The sequence below is a fragment of the Mus caroli genome, unplaced genomic scaffold (genome assembly GCF_978045245.1).
Source record: "Mus caroli unplaced genomic scaffold, Mus_caroli_1 scaffold_7, whole genome shotgun sequence".
Lineage (NCBI taxonomy): Eukaryota > Metazoa > Chordata > Mammalia > Rodentia > Muridae > Mus > Mus caroli.
Window position 1 is genome coordinate 36,666,079 of NW_028227262.1, and position 14,840 is coordinate 36,680,918.

Genomic DNA, 14,840 nt, shown 5'->3' on the forward strand with positions numbered 1-14,840 from the left:
GGATGAGCTTGCAAGAAACCTTTCAGAGACTTCTTCACATTAAATATGAAGCTGCTAGATGCCCAGAAGCCAGATACATCACTTCCCTCATGCATGCTGTACAGAAGACAATCTGTAGAACTGAGTTAAATGATAGAAGGACTCCATGGATTCTCATTCTTGCTGTGGCACCTGGGCTTTGCTTTTCCTCTTCTCATTTGGCTTAAATCTTTAAGGTGGTGATTCCCTGCTTATTAAACAAAGGAGTTGGGAAGTCCTTGCCTTGTGGAAGGCTTGTTTGAAGATGAGAGAGAGAATGGGGAACAAGGCAAACATCATTTGCTCTGCTCTCAGGGCTGCCTTGCTCCTGCCCTGTTGGAGTCTCCAGGTTTGACATCTGATTTCTTGTTGGCAGAAGAGGAAAATACAATCATTTCTACCCACCACTCTTATTTTCCCCAGAAGCCATTAAGAGCTAACTCTATTGAAGAAGAAATCCCAACCCTAGTTGTTTTTCTTTGGGTGGCTCCTGAAGAGCCTCATTTATCATATTCAAGACCAACAGTCCTCCTGTAGCCTTTGATGTTCATAACTATATGGAATTCTCCCAGAGTCCCCACGAAGAACACAGCTACATTTTTGGTGGCTTATTTCTGTTGTAGGAGGTGGGATTCCTTCCCCTATTGGGTTGCCAATTGCCTTTCACTTCTTCTTCTACTCAATTAGGAAAGCATTTTGTTTTGGTTGAAAGATATTTTTGTTTTAAAAGTACTCAGTTTTCAAGAAGCCTTTGAGTGCATAGCCAACCTGGGTCCCAGATATTGTTTATTCTGAACTTGGGAGGATTAGTGGATTTGCCAGTGGCAGGGAGGACATTGGAACCTAGAGGCAGGACTACTGTACGTCTCCAGGCCCCTTGGATGTTTTCTAAGAGTATGAACTGGGGGGCTTTTTGATATCTCTGGAGTCTGATGAGCTTGAAGAGCAGTTTTCTCTCTCCCTTAATGTTTTTCTGGAAAGTTCCATCTCATTTCTTGCTTTAATGAGGATATTCTTTATGCCTAAATAAAACCCCTGCTGTTAGAACTCTAGTGTACTATCTCCTTTGGAGCTCTGGGCTAGAATTCCAGTAAAGGAAGAGCTCTTACCTAGGAAGCTTAGAACTACTACCCACCTGTATGGAGTCCCACCATGACACACAGCTTTGGCTTCCTCTACAGGATGGATACCATGTTTTCCACCCTTGCATCCCTAGGATCATACATCATACCAGTTCAATGGAAATGCCAATGCAGTTTATGTTGGTTCACTGCAATTCAACACAAGTTTGCTACACACCATTAGCCATTGACTTGGGAGGAAATAAAAAAGTTGTCTAGTCTCTGTGTTAGGCCAGGACAAAAAGCTATATAGCCAAAGGGGGGTGTGTAAAGTCCAACTGCAAGGCATCAGAATGGAGGTGACATGTAAATCAGAGCTCTATGATTGAGTGGACTTGCCAGGGGGACCAGGGACAAGTGGTAATGCAGGCCAAGAGATTATAAACCAGTGCTCAGGGGTCTGGCAGTGCTGCAACAGGCAACACTGTGTGTTATTGCAGAAGCTATTCTGTCCCTCTATCATGGATGGTGGTACAGAGAGAGGGATGAGAATACAGACCTGGGATCTGGGTTATGAATTGGTATAAAATTTTGTATTTAAAGCGAAAACAGATGTTTTTAGGGAGCTGAAACATGGAATTGATTCTAGTTTTAGAAATGGCTTTTTGGTAGCAACTATGGAGGACAGTTACAGAAAGGAGATTGAAGGCTAGGAACTCATTGGTATGGTTTCCTTTGAACTGACTTGACCAGTGATATGGGTGTTCCTGGGGCTGTAAGTTGAGTCTGAATCTCTGTCTCTGTCTCTGTCTCTGTCTCTGTCTCTGTCTCTTGAATTCCAGTCTCTTTTATTTACCTGTCTTCTTGGCATCTCTTTTCAGGTATCTATCAGTACTCTCAAGCACAACATGTTCTACATGGAAATCCTCACTTTCCCTTCCACTGACTTGTTCCAACCCTAGCCTTCATGTAACTCAATAGCAACTCACTGCCCATGGTTGTTCAGAACAAACCCTCAGAGTTGCCTCTGATTTTTCTCTTTCATATCCCCCCAACTTAGCATATCATAAAATCCCAATGCCATTTGCCTCTCTTTGCCTCTTATGTCCTCTCCCCCTTTCAGTGTTCTGCAGACACAGGGTGGAGGGCAGCCTTCCTTTAAGCTTCTGCTTAAATTAGATCTGCTCCTGCTGTGCCCCCACCAGGGATCACTCCTCCAATCAGATAACAGCCTTGCTCATACCCATTTTATGAGGGAGTCTGTGTCTGCTCCCTCTGTCTAATCCTTAGGTCTGCCCTTCCTCAGGAAGCTCTTTCATTTGCCCAAATCTCTTTATATCTTCCTTGTAACGTGACATATAATCTTCATAAGTACTTTTTTTGGTTATTCATTGTCTGTCTTTGCATACTCAAATTCAGACCTGAAGGGATGGAGTTCTTTGTTGACTCAATTCTGTATCTCAGATCACCTCAGACAGTGCCTGACATGACTCAATACATAAGGTCAATGAATGAATGAATGGGCAGTTTATCAATTTCTTTCCTTATTGATGAGATCAATACTGGGGGGACGACAACAACAATAAGAATAACACCACCACCACTACTACAACAACAAACAAACCCTAAAACAATATAAGGAACAGAGCTCACTTTTACTCACAGTTTGAGAGGATACCATCACAATGAGGAAGGAACGGAGACAAGAGCATGAAGCAGTTGCTGACAATGCATCCACAACAGTCAGGAAGCAGAGAGCAATGAATACTGGTACTCAGCTATACTTCTCCCTTTCATTCTCTCTGGGACCCCATCCCATACAATGGAGCGGTCCACATTTAAGATGAGTCTTTTCATCTAAATTAACCTAAGCTAGAAATTTCCTTACAGGCATGTTAAGAGGTTTGTTTCCTAGGTGATTCTAAAATACTGTTAAGATGACAGTATTAATCATCACAGACAGTTTGCTGGAAAGGACGACAGATGTAGGTAGAAGTTTTGCTTCTCTACATGGCACTAAGTGGATGGAGAAAAGAGTACGGAATTCCTCTGTGACCTGGCCTGAGCTGTTGCCTTACCTGATATGTGAAGGGAGAAGAAGAAATGACTCGGAGCAGGATTCCTGAGTTCCACTAGGGTCTCTGTGCTAACTCTCCATGCTTCTCTGCAACTTGAAAGAGCAGGTGCTTAACATTTGAGTTTTACTTAATAAAGAAGCTGGATTGCAATAAAAAGACCATTAGTCACTAACTTTGGGGTGCATGAGATCTAGAGAGGCAGCGATGTAAACAGGGAGAAAGACAGATAATGGATATCCACTTTTATGGACTACTTAGAGAAAGTCACCACATGCCTGCCCACAATTATCCTGGTTGCAGTTTGGTCCTTTCAGCACACTTGGGTATGTATTATGGCTATTGGATAAAGAGGCAAATGTGTGAGGAGAATAGAGTGATCAGAACAAATTTTGTCCCATGGTCTTGGTGTCATTCTTGGATTGCTTCCTCTGCCTACTGCTCTCCGTTTATTCTTGTTCATTCCCAGCTTCTTGAATCTCACCTTCATCGTATTCCCCAATCTTTGAGAATATTTCTATATCTAGATGTCAAATGTGGCTTGGAGAGGTGGCTTGGTAGCTAATCCTGTTTTCTTGTCTTGCAGATAACCTGAGTTTGATTTCTTGTACCAGTGTTAGAAGAGTCACAACTTCCTGTAATCATAGTTCCAGAGTTTTTGATGTTCTTTTTTGGCCCCCACAGGCATTTGTACTCACAGGTGCATGGGTATGCGTGTACTCAAACACACCTGTACACCCACACACATGTGTGTTGTACACATGCACACATGCACACACAAGTACACATGCATACACATAGGCACACATGTGCCAACACACACACACACACACACACACACACATCATTAAAGATAAAATCTTAAAACAAAATAGATGACATGTAGCAGATGCTTGGTCTCCTGGACAAGCTTCTTAAACTGTGGTTGCTGTGACCCCCTATGTAGTGCCATAATTGAATGTAGGATAATGAAAATTTGGCAGTTAATAAATTTCTGAGTGGACAGAAACCAACAATTAAGTCATAATCTAACATGTTAAAACTCCCAGGTGTTTCTGACGGAGATCACCTTCCCATGTTACATTAGAAACTTCATTGAAACCTTAGTTCTGACCACATAATGTTTGTACTTTGCACTCTGCAAGTTGTAATACCACATAATTCCTGGGCATAATGCTTCAAACTCCTCCACTCAGAGTTGCAATTGCCAGTGTTTTTAATGTACTTGTAATGTTTTCAAATTGCCTTTATAGAGTCATATATTTAATTGTGAAAGAGAAAAGCATTTAATACATTTGCAGTACATTCCTTAATATGTAAGTATCAAGTAGTCTACCTTTGGATTGTATTGTGTTAGATAAACAATACCCATCTATTACTATATAGATTTGCTTTTGTCTTTAATAAATGGTAAAATTACATATACCAAAGGCATATGGTTTTAAAATGTTTATTTTTTGCTCATTTATTTTCAGTAACTGCCCACCTTTTTTTCTTGTTAAATTTCATTTATCCTGATCATAGTTTCCCTTCTCTCCTCTCCCCTAGTGTTCTCCCACATCCACCCCTCCTCTGTTTTTCTCCGGGAAAGAGTCTCAGTGGATATCAACCAGCCACAGCATACCAACTGTGCACTTATTATTTTTTAAGGCTCATTTTAATTGTATTATATGTGTGCATCATTTGTGTGTTAGTATGGACATGTGTGTGCAGGTGGTGGTGGAGACTAGAAGAGAGGGTGTCAGATGTCCTGGAGCTGGAGTTGGAGGCAATTGGGCATTGCTAGACCATCTCTATAGCTCCATTGGTTACCTATTTTATATAGCACTCATTGCTCAGTTGCTTGAAAGTGTCTTGAATGCACAGGGGTCATGAGTAGAAGAAGTTTAAGAGGCATTGATCTAAAGCATTAAAGTACGCAGGCAATTGTTTTCTTCACTGAGTTGCAATAAACAATCCTGCATACATCATTTGCACTGCACATTCCGTGAGCCCTCTGAGACAATTTGCGGCAAGGTTTCCGATTCCAATTTCTCAAAACTCGGAGATCAGTTAAATGATTTCGCATGTTTATGTGAGGTGATGATGCTTCCTCAAGCAAATGACTCTTTAAGGAAATTCAAAGAGCCATTTTCATTTGCATTCGGATTCTTACTGTTTTTTTTTTGTTTGTTTGTTTGTTTTTTGTTTTTTTTTTTGTAAGAAATTCCTTTGGGTTGGGGGCTGGGGAGGTGACTCAGCAAGTAAGAACACATGCTGTACAAGCATGAGGGCCAAAATTCAAATCTTCTGAACCCACATAACAAACTGGAGATGGCTTATGTGCACCCACGCAACTGTAGTACTGGGTGAGGCTGAGTCAGGAAGATCATTGGGGCTCACTGGCTGACAGCTTAGCTCAAGGTTCAGTGACAGATCTGGTTTCAAAGGAATGAGCTGAAAGGTGATCAAGCAGGACACCTCTGGCCTCCCTGCCTGTATTCACACACACACACACACACACACACACACACACACACACACACACACACACAAAGACCTGTACATAGACCACCAGAGACAATGCACACACACACACCTACCTTAGGGAAGATGTAGCAAGAAAATTATATGTGTGTGTGTGTGTATGTGTGTATGTATGTATATGTATATATATATATATATATATGCAATATATACACATATGTAATATTATGTGTTGTGTTTAGAAACCATTGCTGATTGGAAGACTTGTTTGGACTTGCACTTAACAGTCATTTCTCCTTAGAATCAAAGGCTCAGATAAATGCCCACATTTGCATCATAATAGTATTGGAAGCTACTGCTGATCCAGTATGTCTACTCAAGTCAGTAGGAGCCTTTTGAGACGGTAATTTTAAAGACAGAGTTGAATTGATTCCTTGACTTTCTCTGTATACAGGAAGAACATATCAGCGATATTTTTCTCCAATCTTAAAGAGGATTTTCATGATTCATAGGCTATTAAATGATACTGTGGCTATACAAGCCATGCCTTTGGCTTGCCTTCTCTAGTATTTCTCATTCTTTATTAGGTGTCATTCATGTATGTGCTGCTGCTGCTATCAGCACCTGTTTTTCTAGTGTAGGTATAACTGGTACAGACAGACAATGCCATATGCTCAGGTCTGTCTTAAGAAGACTACAGTGGTAGTGAAAATGACTGTGGTCATTGTAGCCTGTAGATCCATTATTGAGACAATAATGTGTGACAAAGCACTTTCAATTTAACATCTTAAAACAATAGTCATTTATCCTTGTGTCTCTACCAGTTTGTTGCCTGGGTCTGTTGTTCTGGGATGGGATGGGTGGCAGTGCTTCACAGTGCTGATCTAGCTGGACTCCACTCTTCACTGCTGGCTAGGCTCCTGTGTTCATCTTGGAGTCTGGACAAAAGGGACAGTAGCTATATGAGGAAAAATGGGAGTTATCTTGGTGATGATGGCTGTAGAAGATGGCCTATCAGTCAGGACTCTCTAAGGTACAAAAACTATAATATACATTTAAAATATTTATTTTATTTTAATTATTTATATATGTGTAAGTTTGTGAATATGACCACCTGTAGAGGCAGCTGTTTAATCTCATGGAGCTGGAGGTATAGGCAGTTATGTGGTACCCAACTTGGGTGCTAGGAAGTGAACTCAAGTCCTCTTCAAGAGCACTTTGTGCTCTGAATTGCTGTGCAATCTCTAGGGTTCCTAATGATGATTTTTGTTGGGTCATGACTGATAATTAAAGATTTCTTCAATCTGATTTACATACATGTTTCTGGTTGTTGCTGATTACATTTCACAAGAAAGGCATACATCCAATTAGACAAATGTATCTTCCACTTGCATGAGTGAGAAGCAAAGTATTAAGTCCTACTCTGAAGAAGACGGATTTCTTGGAGAGTCAAGAGACCAGAAAGAGACATAATTAATGAGCTGGGAAAGATGCTTTCATTATGTCTTTTGGAAAAGAGATTAGTATAGGTGGGTGGTATCCAGGGTGGCAACAGTCATCAGAAATCTGACACTCAGGTATGATGTAAGTAAAAAAGGATTTATTTGGATTCAAGGTCCTAGAAGGAGGGTCCCTAAAGGTGGTGTAGATGTGAGAGCAGGCACAGGAAGCTAAGAGATCACATCTTAATTACAGGAAGAAAGTAGCAAGAACACCCTGGAATCAGAACGAGGCTTTAAACTTTGTAAGCCCTGTCCTGTATGGCATCCTTTCTTCAGCAAGATATCATGTCCTAAAGATCCATCCCATAATCAGCCACCAAACCCAGACACTATTGCATATTCCAGTAAGATTTGCTGAAAGGACCTTGATATAGCTGTCTCTTGTGAGGCTATGCCAGTGCCTGGCAAATACAGAAATGTGTGCTCACATTCATCTATAGGATGGAACACAGAGCCCCCAATGGAGGAGCTAGAGAAAGTACCCAAGGAGCTGAAGGGGTCTGCAACCCTATAGGTGGAACAACAATATGAACTAACCAGTACCCCCCAGAGCTAGTGTCTCTAGCTGCATATGTGGCAGAAGATGGCCTAGTCAGCCATCACTGGGAATAGAGGCCCCTTGGTCTTGCAAACTTTATATGCCCCAGTACAGGGGAACACCAGGGCCAAGAAGTGGGAATGGGTGGGTAGGGGAGCAGGGCAGGGGGAGGGTATAGGGAACTTTCAGGATAGCATTTGAAATGTAAATAAAGAAAATATCTAATAAAAAAAAAGATTATATAACCTTTCCAAACAGCACCACCACCAAGAGTCCAAGCATTCAAATACAAGAGCCTATGGGACAAAGTTCTCATTCAAACCAAAACCAGGTCAATGTTAATGTTCAAAGTTTCAGAGGTTTGGATCTATAAAATCTAATGCTACAGCTAAATTTTATTGAACCTCCAGGCTTCATGTTTGATTCATCACACAATTGGGCAAGAATACACATTGCCTGATCCTTCTGTGATCTCTTACTCTATATGTTCAAAGACAAACAAATACATCCTTTGTTCTTTGGCAGCCTTCCCTAGATTATGAAATTTTTCCTTAAGGTGTTTTTTAATTTAAGCACAAATACATTGGTCAGTTCCCAAATCTACCATATCAGACATCTGTAGTACAAACCATAAAATGATGACTAAATCCATTCAACTTGCTTTATAAATGTAGTTTTATTGAATCACAATCCATTTCTTTCTTTTCCATGCTGTCTATAATTGTTCCTGCATCACAGAGCAGAAATGCATAGTAGAGTCAGGAGCTGTTTTATGTTGTAAAGCCTAAAACATCCACTCTCTGGCACATTGAGAAAATATTTACTGAATTCTGCTACAGAGTATCTGGGTGGATCAGCATGCCCATGAAATCATGGGAGCAGGCAGACAGCCTTGCATTTAAAGTGACAGGATTCATTTTGGACTCTGGATCTGAAGAGTACTAGGTCTAGGTGGGACCTCAGCGATGGCTGGGACCATAGTTCAAATGATATCTCAAGAGTCCTCTCATTTTCCACCACTTGCCTCTGCTTTGGTGGGTTCAGCTCTCAGGCATACTTTCTATGAATGGTAGACAACATGTTTCATGAGTTGCCTGGCCTTATTGAAAGTTCATAGTTTTTATAATTGCTGAAGGAAGGCTCCTCTTCCAGTGTTTATTCCAGTACTCATCCTCATTCTGTAGAATTTCGCTTTAGCTTGGTGATCAACCTTTGAGCACTTAATGTGCTCAGGAGAGAAAACTCTGTACGTATCATTTTTCCTGCAGGCTCTTCCTCTGTCTGTAGTGAGGAACAAAACTATATTTACCTGATAGCTTGGAAGTTAGGGAGGATGCTCTTCCAGCAGGAATGAGAGGCTAACTAAGGATAGGCACAGAGTTGGAGCCAGGCAAACATCCAAGAGTGCTTTGGGTAGTTATAATTTATTTCTACTCTTTCACCTCTCATCGGGATTTCTTCTAAGTGCTTAATTATTGATTTTTGTTTTATTTTGCATCCCCAAACACTTGCATTCTACAGTTTTGCTCCATCCTCTCTGAGCATCTATGCTTTTGCTTCCTTTAAGTTCAAATATAAAAGCCACTGTATAGTATAGACCTTAATGTATCTGAGGGCAGAATCAACCAAGAGCAGTATAGAAGAGATGATTAAATTTTAACATTAGCTTGTCTTTTGCCCATCCCCAATCAAAGACTGATTACACATTCTTCACTCTGCTAGAATTTTTGGAACTTATTCATTCTCTTATTACCCCAGCCCAACATGGTACACTTAGTCAATGATTCCCATGAGAGCTTTCCTTTCATTAGACCCCTGGTTCCAATGTCCCAAAGTTTGTTATATATATTTTTTTTCATTATATAGTTAATATTTTCTCTACAATAATTCAAGTTAGCATCTGGAGAAATTGCCATCCCTCCAACAGTTCAGGGTCTCTGTGAAACACAAATTTGTCCTCTGGGGTACTGTACTGGCTAGTTTTGTGTCAACTTGACACAGCTGGAGTTATCACAGAGAAAGGAGCTTCAGTTGAGGAAATGCCTCCATGAGATCCAGCTGTAAGTCATGTTCTCAATTAGTGATCAAGGGGGAAAGGCCCCTTTTGAGTGGGACCATCTCTGAGCTGGTAGTCTTCGTTTAATAAGAGAGCAGGCTGAGCAAGCCAGGGGAGGCAAGCCAGTAAAGAACATCTCTCCATGGCCTCTGCATCAGCTTCTGCTTCCTGACCTGCTTCAGTTCCAGTCCTGACTTCCTTTGGTGATGAACAGCAGTATGTAAGTGTAAGCCAAATAAACCCTTTCCTCCCCAACTTGCTTCTTGGTCATGATGTTTGTGCAGGAATAGAAACCCTGACTAAGACAAATTGGTGCCAGCAGAGTGGGGTATTCCTGTGACAACCTGATCATGTTTTGGGGCAGACTGTGGAAGGACTTTGGAACTTTGGGCTAGAAGATCCATTCGGTGTTAAGAGCTCTGTGAGTTGTGTAGGAGCTTGGAAGAAAATGTTGAGAACAGTGCAGAAAGTGGAGGCCTGGCTTGTGAAATTTCAGAGGGAAAATTAAAGACTCTTTTCAGGGCCATTGCTATTTTGGATTGTGAAGACTGTGGTTTTGGTTAGCTGGGGCTGAAGAATCAGCTGTGATTAACAAGATACCAGAAATACTAAAGTGAAACTTTTGCATTACTGGGACTATTGATGCTGGTTAGCTGGAGCTAAGAAATTAGCGGTGATTAAGAAGAGACCAGCATCGTTGAGGTGACATCTTCTGGGAAGTATTTTCTGAAAGCACAAAGAGGCTGTGTTCCAGAGATAGCCAAGGTTGTACTCCTGCTGCAGTGGGACTTGGTAATGTGTAAGAGTCACCCAGGTGGTATTGGTTTTGAAGGCATAAAGGGGTCATGCAGAGCAGCTGAGGCTTGGCACTGTGAGAGGCCATGGAAGGCCATTGGTGAAGGTGCAGCCTCAGTTGCAATTGACGGCCCAGGACTGAAGGGGTCATGCAGTGTTTTGGAGATGCCAGTACCATGAGATGAGCACCAAGAGCAGCAGTAGCAGTAGAGTACAGGCATCTGGAGCCTCAAGGATGGTGCATGTGCTACAAAGGGCATGGCTGGAGAGGTGACCCAAGCCTTTGGAGGAGCCCAGAAGATCGTGAGTTGGATCACAGACATTGGATGGTTGGAGATTGATTTTTGCTTTTGATTGTGACTGTGCCCTGATATTTTCCCTCTTGAAGGAAGAAACTATTTTAGTAGAGCCCACAGTTAAGAGACTTTTAATTGTAAAATCACTTTGGATTTTAAAAGAGATGGATATTTTAAAGAGATTGAAATTTTAAGAATATGTAAAGACTGTGGGACGTTTAAAGTTATTTAGACCTTGGGGATGAATAAGAATGTAAAGGTTGAGGCTTACTAGTGATGTGTTTGTGTGTCAAGTTGACAAGGGGTCAATTGTACTGGCTGGTTTTGGGTGTCAACTTGACACAGCTGGAGTTATCACAGAGAAAGGAGCTTCAGTTGAGGAAATGCCTCCATGAGATTCAACTGTAAGCCATTTTCTCAATTAGTGATCAAGGGGGAAAGGCCCCTTGTGGGTGGGACCATCTCAGGGCTGGTAGTCTTGGCTTATTAAGAGAGCAGGCTGAGCAAGCCAGTGGAGGCAAGCCAGTAAAGAACAGCCCCCCCATGGCCTCTGCATCAGCTCCTGCTTCCTGACTTGCTTGAGTTCCAGTCCTGACTTCCTTTGGTGATGAACAGCAGTATGTAAGAGTAAGCCAAATAAAACCTTTCCTCCCCAACTTGCTTCTTGGTCATGATGTTTGTGCAGGAATAGAAACCCTGACTAAGACAGGTACTAACTAAAAGTTTTGAAGGATGTGATCATTGTCACCATGGAAGTATTGCCCTCAGTAGAAGGAACCCCAACAGAGAAAGGGAGGGAGGAAAAGGCTTGGAAGTTCTGTTTCTATTTAGGCTTTCAAGTTTCCCTCATCATCAGTAAGTTCCTTTTATCACCAGAACCTTGTTTTAGACTCTGTAGGTGTTATGTGACTCTGTAGTAAGAAAACTAGTACCACTAATGACCTCACCCACAATTGCTTCTTGAGAGATATTTTTCTGAAAGCCTTTGTGTTTCTTGTAAGTGAATGTATTACAATGAATATAATTTTCAGTTAAAACTATCTGCATTCCCAAGGAATGCTGCCCTGTCTACTTATGTAACCGAAGAGCACTCTCATCTTTGTGGCTTAAATCTTTGCTTGGTCTCAGTCCATCAGGCTTCCTTAAAATCTCCTCAAAGCATCCTACACCTCTGAGTAAGATATGCCCATATCCTGCTGTGACTTGTGATTGCATTTATTCATTTAAACAAAAACAATGTGCCATGGTATAAAAATGGAAAGGCTAAAGAACAATGTGGTCATAGGTTTGTTAACTCAGAAAAATGCAAGAATAAGCTGTGCAGCAGATCAAGGTGAAAATATTACAGATCAAAGACGGGTAGGGTTAAAGTGCCCCAAAGCAAGCCAGTCCACCTAGGACACTGGATGGTGTGTCTTTGTCTTGAGCCTAAAATAACTTTGGCTGTTTTTTCATCAAATGACAGTAAAAATAGGGGAAGGCTATTTCAGACAAAGAGGCAGAAAATAGGACTGGGATGCTCTTTCATCATGTGAGAATAATGAACAGATGTGAGACTTGTTGATGTGATCACCCCATCTCTGCCTGAGCACCAGGACCTGGCAGGACCTCAGTACAGAAAGGAGAGGGCAGCTGCTGCATGTGACCGAGATCTGAAAGGACAGTAAATGTATCCCAAGTGTGCTCTGATGAAGGTCCCTGGCTAAGGTCCTCAGTGACACATTATGAGCACAAGGCAGGAAAATGTCACTGTGGCATTATATACAACAGAAAGTCCTTTTGATCCCCATTTCTGGAGTCCTCAAGGATGGGAGCCAGGTCTGAGTTTGTTACACAGAGATGGCAGGTGTTTCAGAGATGCTTCCTGGGGTTGTCAGAGCATCTTGGTGCTGGAGGCCAATCTACCTCCCCCTGGTGTGTCATTGTCATGTCTCATTGCAGGGACTGCTCTCAATTCCATCTGCTGCCTTTCAGCTTTGAGAATCCATAAGTCCACTCATGCTGCTGACTCACTGGGGGACATTAACCACTGAGATATCAAACCATCTGAGGTTTTTGAAAATGCATGAATTCATATGGGGGAACTGGACCCCCAGGGAGATTAAATATTTGCATTTGCTCAGCTAGCACATTTTAAAAATCTCTGGTCTATTTGCATCACTTTTGAACAGATATTCATGGGGTGTCTGCTGTATACCAGGCATACAGGAAGTCATGCAGGTTGCTAGGGTATTATGGAAAATAAAACTGACCTGAAAGTTTCTATCGTAGGAAGTCAGTAAATAGTTTTAGATAGCAGTGCAGGATTATGAGAGGGGGTGATGAGGCATTGCTACCTGTGACTCTTGATGGTATCTAGGTTACTGGTTCCATTTGACTCTGAGAAATGTAAATGTATTAATCGTTTATGTGTAAGGGCCTATACATCTTGCTTTATTAGGCAGATGTGAGCTGGGTTACTACCATTTCTATCCAGATAACTTACTATTGCATTTTGTAACTAATGAAGTTAAAAGCAGATCCCATACTTTGATATTTGAGATCCCTCCAATCTAGTCCCTGTTGATACTTGTAGCCCCAATCCCCTCTGTACTATTTAAGCTCTTTGTATCACACCTATACTTCACTCCAATACAGCCCGTCTTTCTCTTGTTCCTTCATATACAGGACAGAGGGAATATGGAAATGTAATCTGGCATATATTAGGGTGCTGCTCACTCTCTAGGAATCCCTTTTGGATGGATTTCCATTTGTCATCTGAATAAGCTGTGCCTTGACTTCCACTCTAATGCTCTTTTCTCAGGATCACCTTCACTTCTTCAACAGAAGCTAATCACCTCCTTCTGAATGTATATTGAGACTCTGTTAGAGCATTTCTTGGGATCTGGCTTGATCCATGAGTCATTATACAATCTGATTTCACTGCTAGAATAGGAATTACTAAATAATGGAGCCTCTGTCCTTGTTCTCCTCTTTGGTATTTTGTAAGTCTTGAGGGGAAGTTGATATCTTCACTCTTATTTACCAGCCTCGCTATCCCCTCCTCTACCAGCACCTCTATAGACAATGCCTTCCTTCCTTCCCACTTCCCATTTCCTCAGTCCTCAGCCATGGGCATCTATGCAGGAAAAACCTGAATGCATTCATGCTTTGTGATACTAAGGAGAACATTATTAAGTCATGACTAAGTCTATATCCAGCCTTGGATGAGAGCAAGGCTTAATTAAGTTTGATTTAAGAGAGTCATGAAATAGGACATATTTGGTCTTTTAGCAGGTTATAGCTACATATGTTGCTCTGTTGTACATCAAGGTTGAGGCTGGCAGCAATATACTGCCTCCAGCTTTAATCAGATAGCTTTAATAGTTTTGACCTCAAGTTTTCTAGGATGCTTTTCCCTCCGGATCCAAGTTTACTCCCCAAAGACAGACTCTGAGATAGAAATTTGCTGAGAAGTTCACTGAGATTCACACCTAGACAAGAAGGAGGAAGGCAGATTTGGCCATAGGAGGACAAACTCATAGTGTGACTTTAGGGGAGCACACTGGTACAGCTATTCAGCGCTGCACAGAGGTGGGCAGCAGGCCAGAGTTGAGCTCTGGGAAACATGGTGCTCAACTGCAGATGTGACTGTGTTTAGTGACCTTAGGCATGGCTGCTTCCATAGCAAGGGAGGTTCTTAGGCAGAATTACTGCTAGGGAAAGAACACTAACTGTGAAAAGTCTGAGGAACATGGTGCCTATCACTGTTCTGCTAGATGGCATGGAAGATCCACGGGCTGTTAAACCTTGTGGTTCTTCTGTCAGAAACCCAGCAAATTCTGAGGGAATTTATATCCTTTAAGGGCTGCTCTTTACTAGTGACCAACAAATATTCAAGCTTTCCTTATCTCAAAGGGTCCTTCTGAAGTGTGGACCATGGTGTCTTCAGATTTTCCCTGTGGAATTAGACTCCATTGGTCTCTGTGGGAGGGGCATTTACCTAGCATCCGATCCTTACTGGATTCTAGATGTCTGGGTCCTACATCCCACT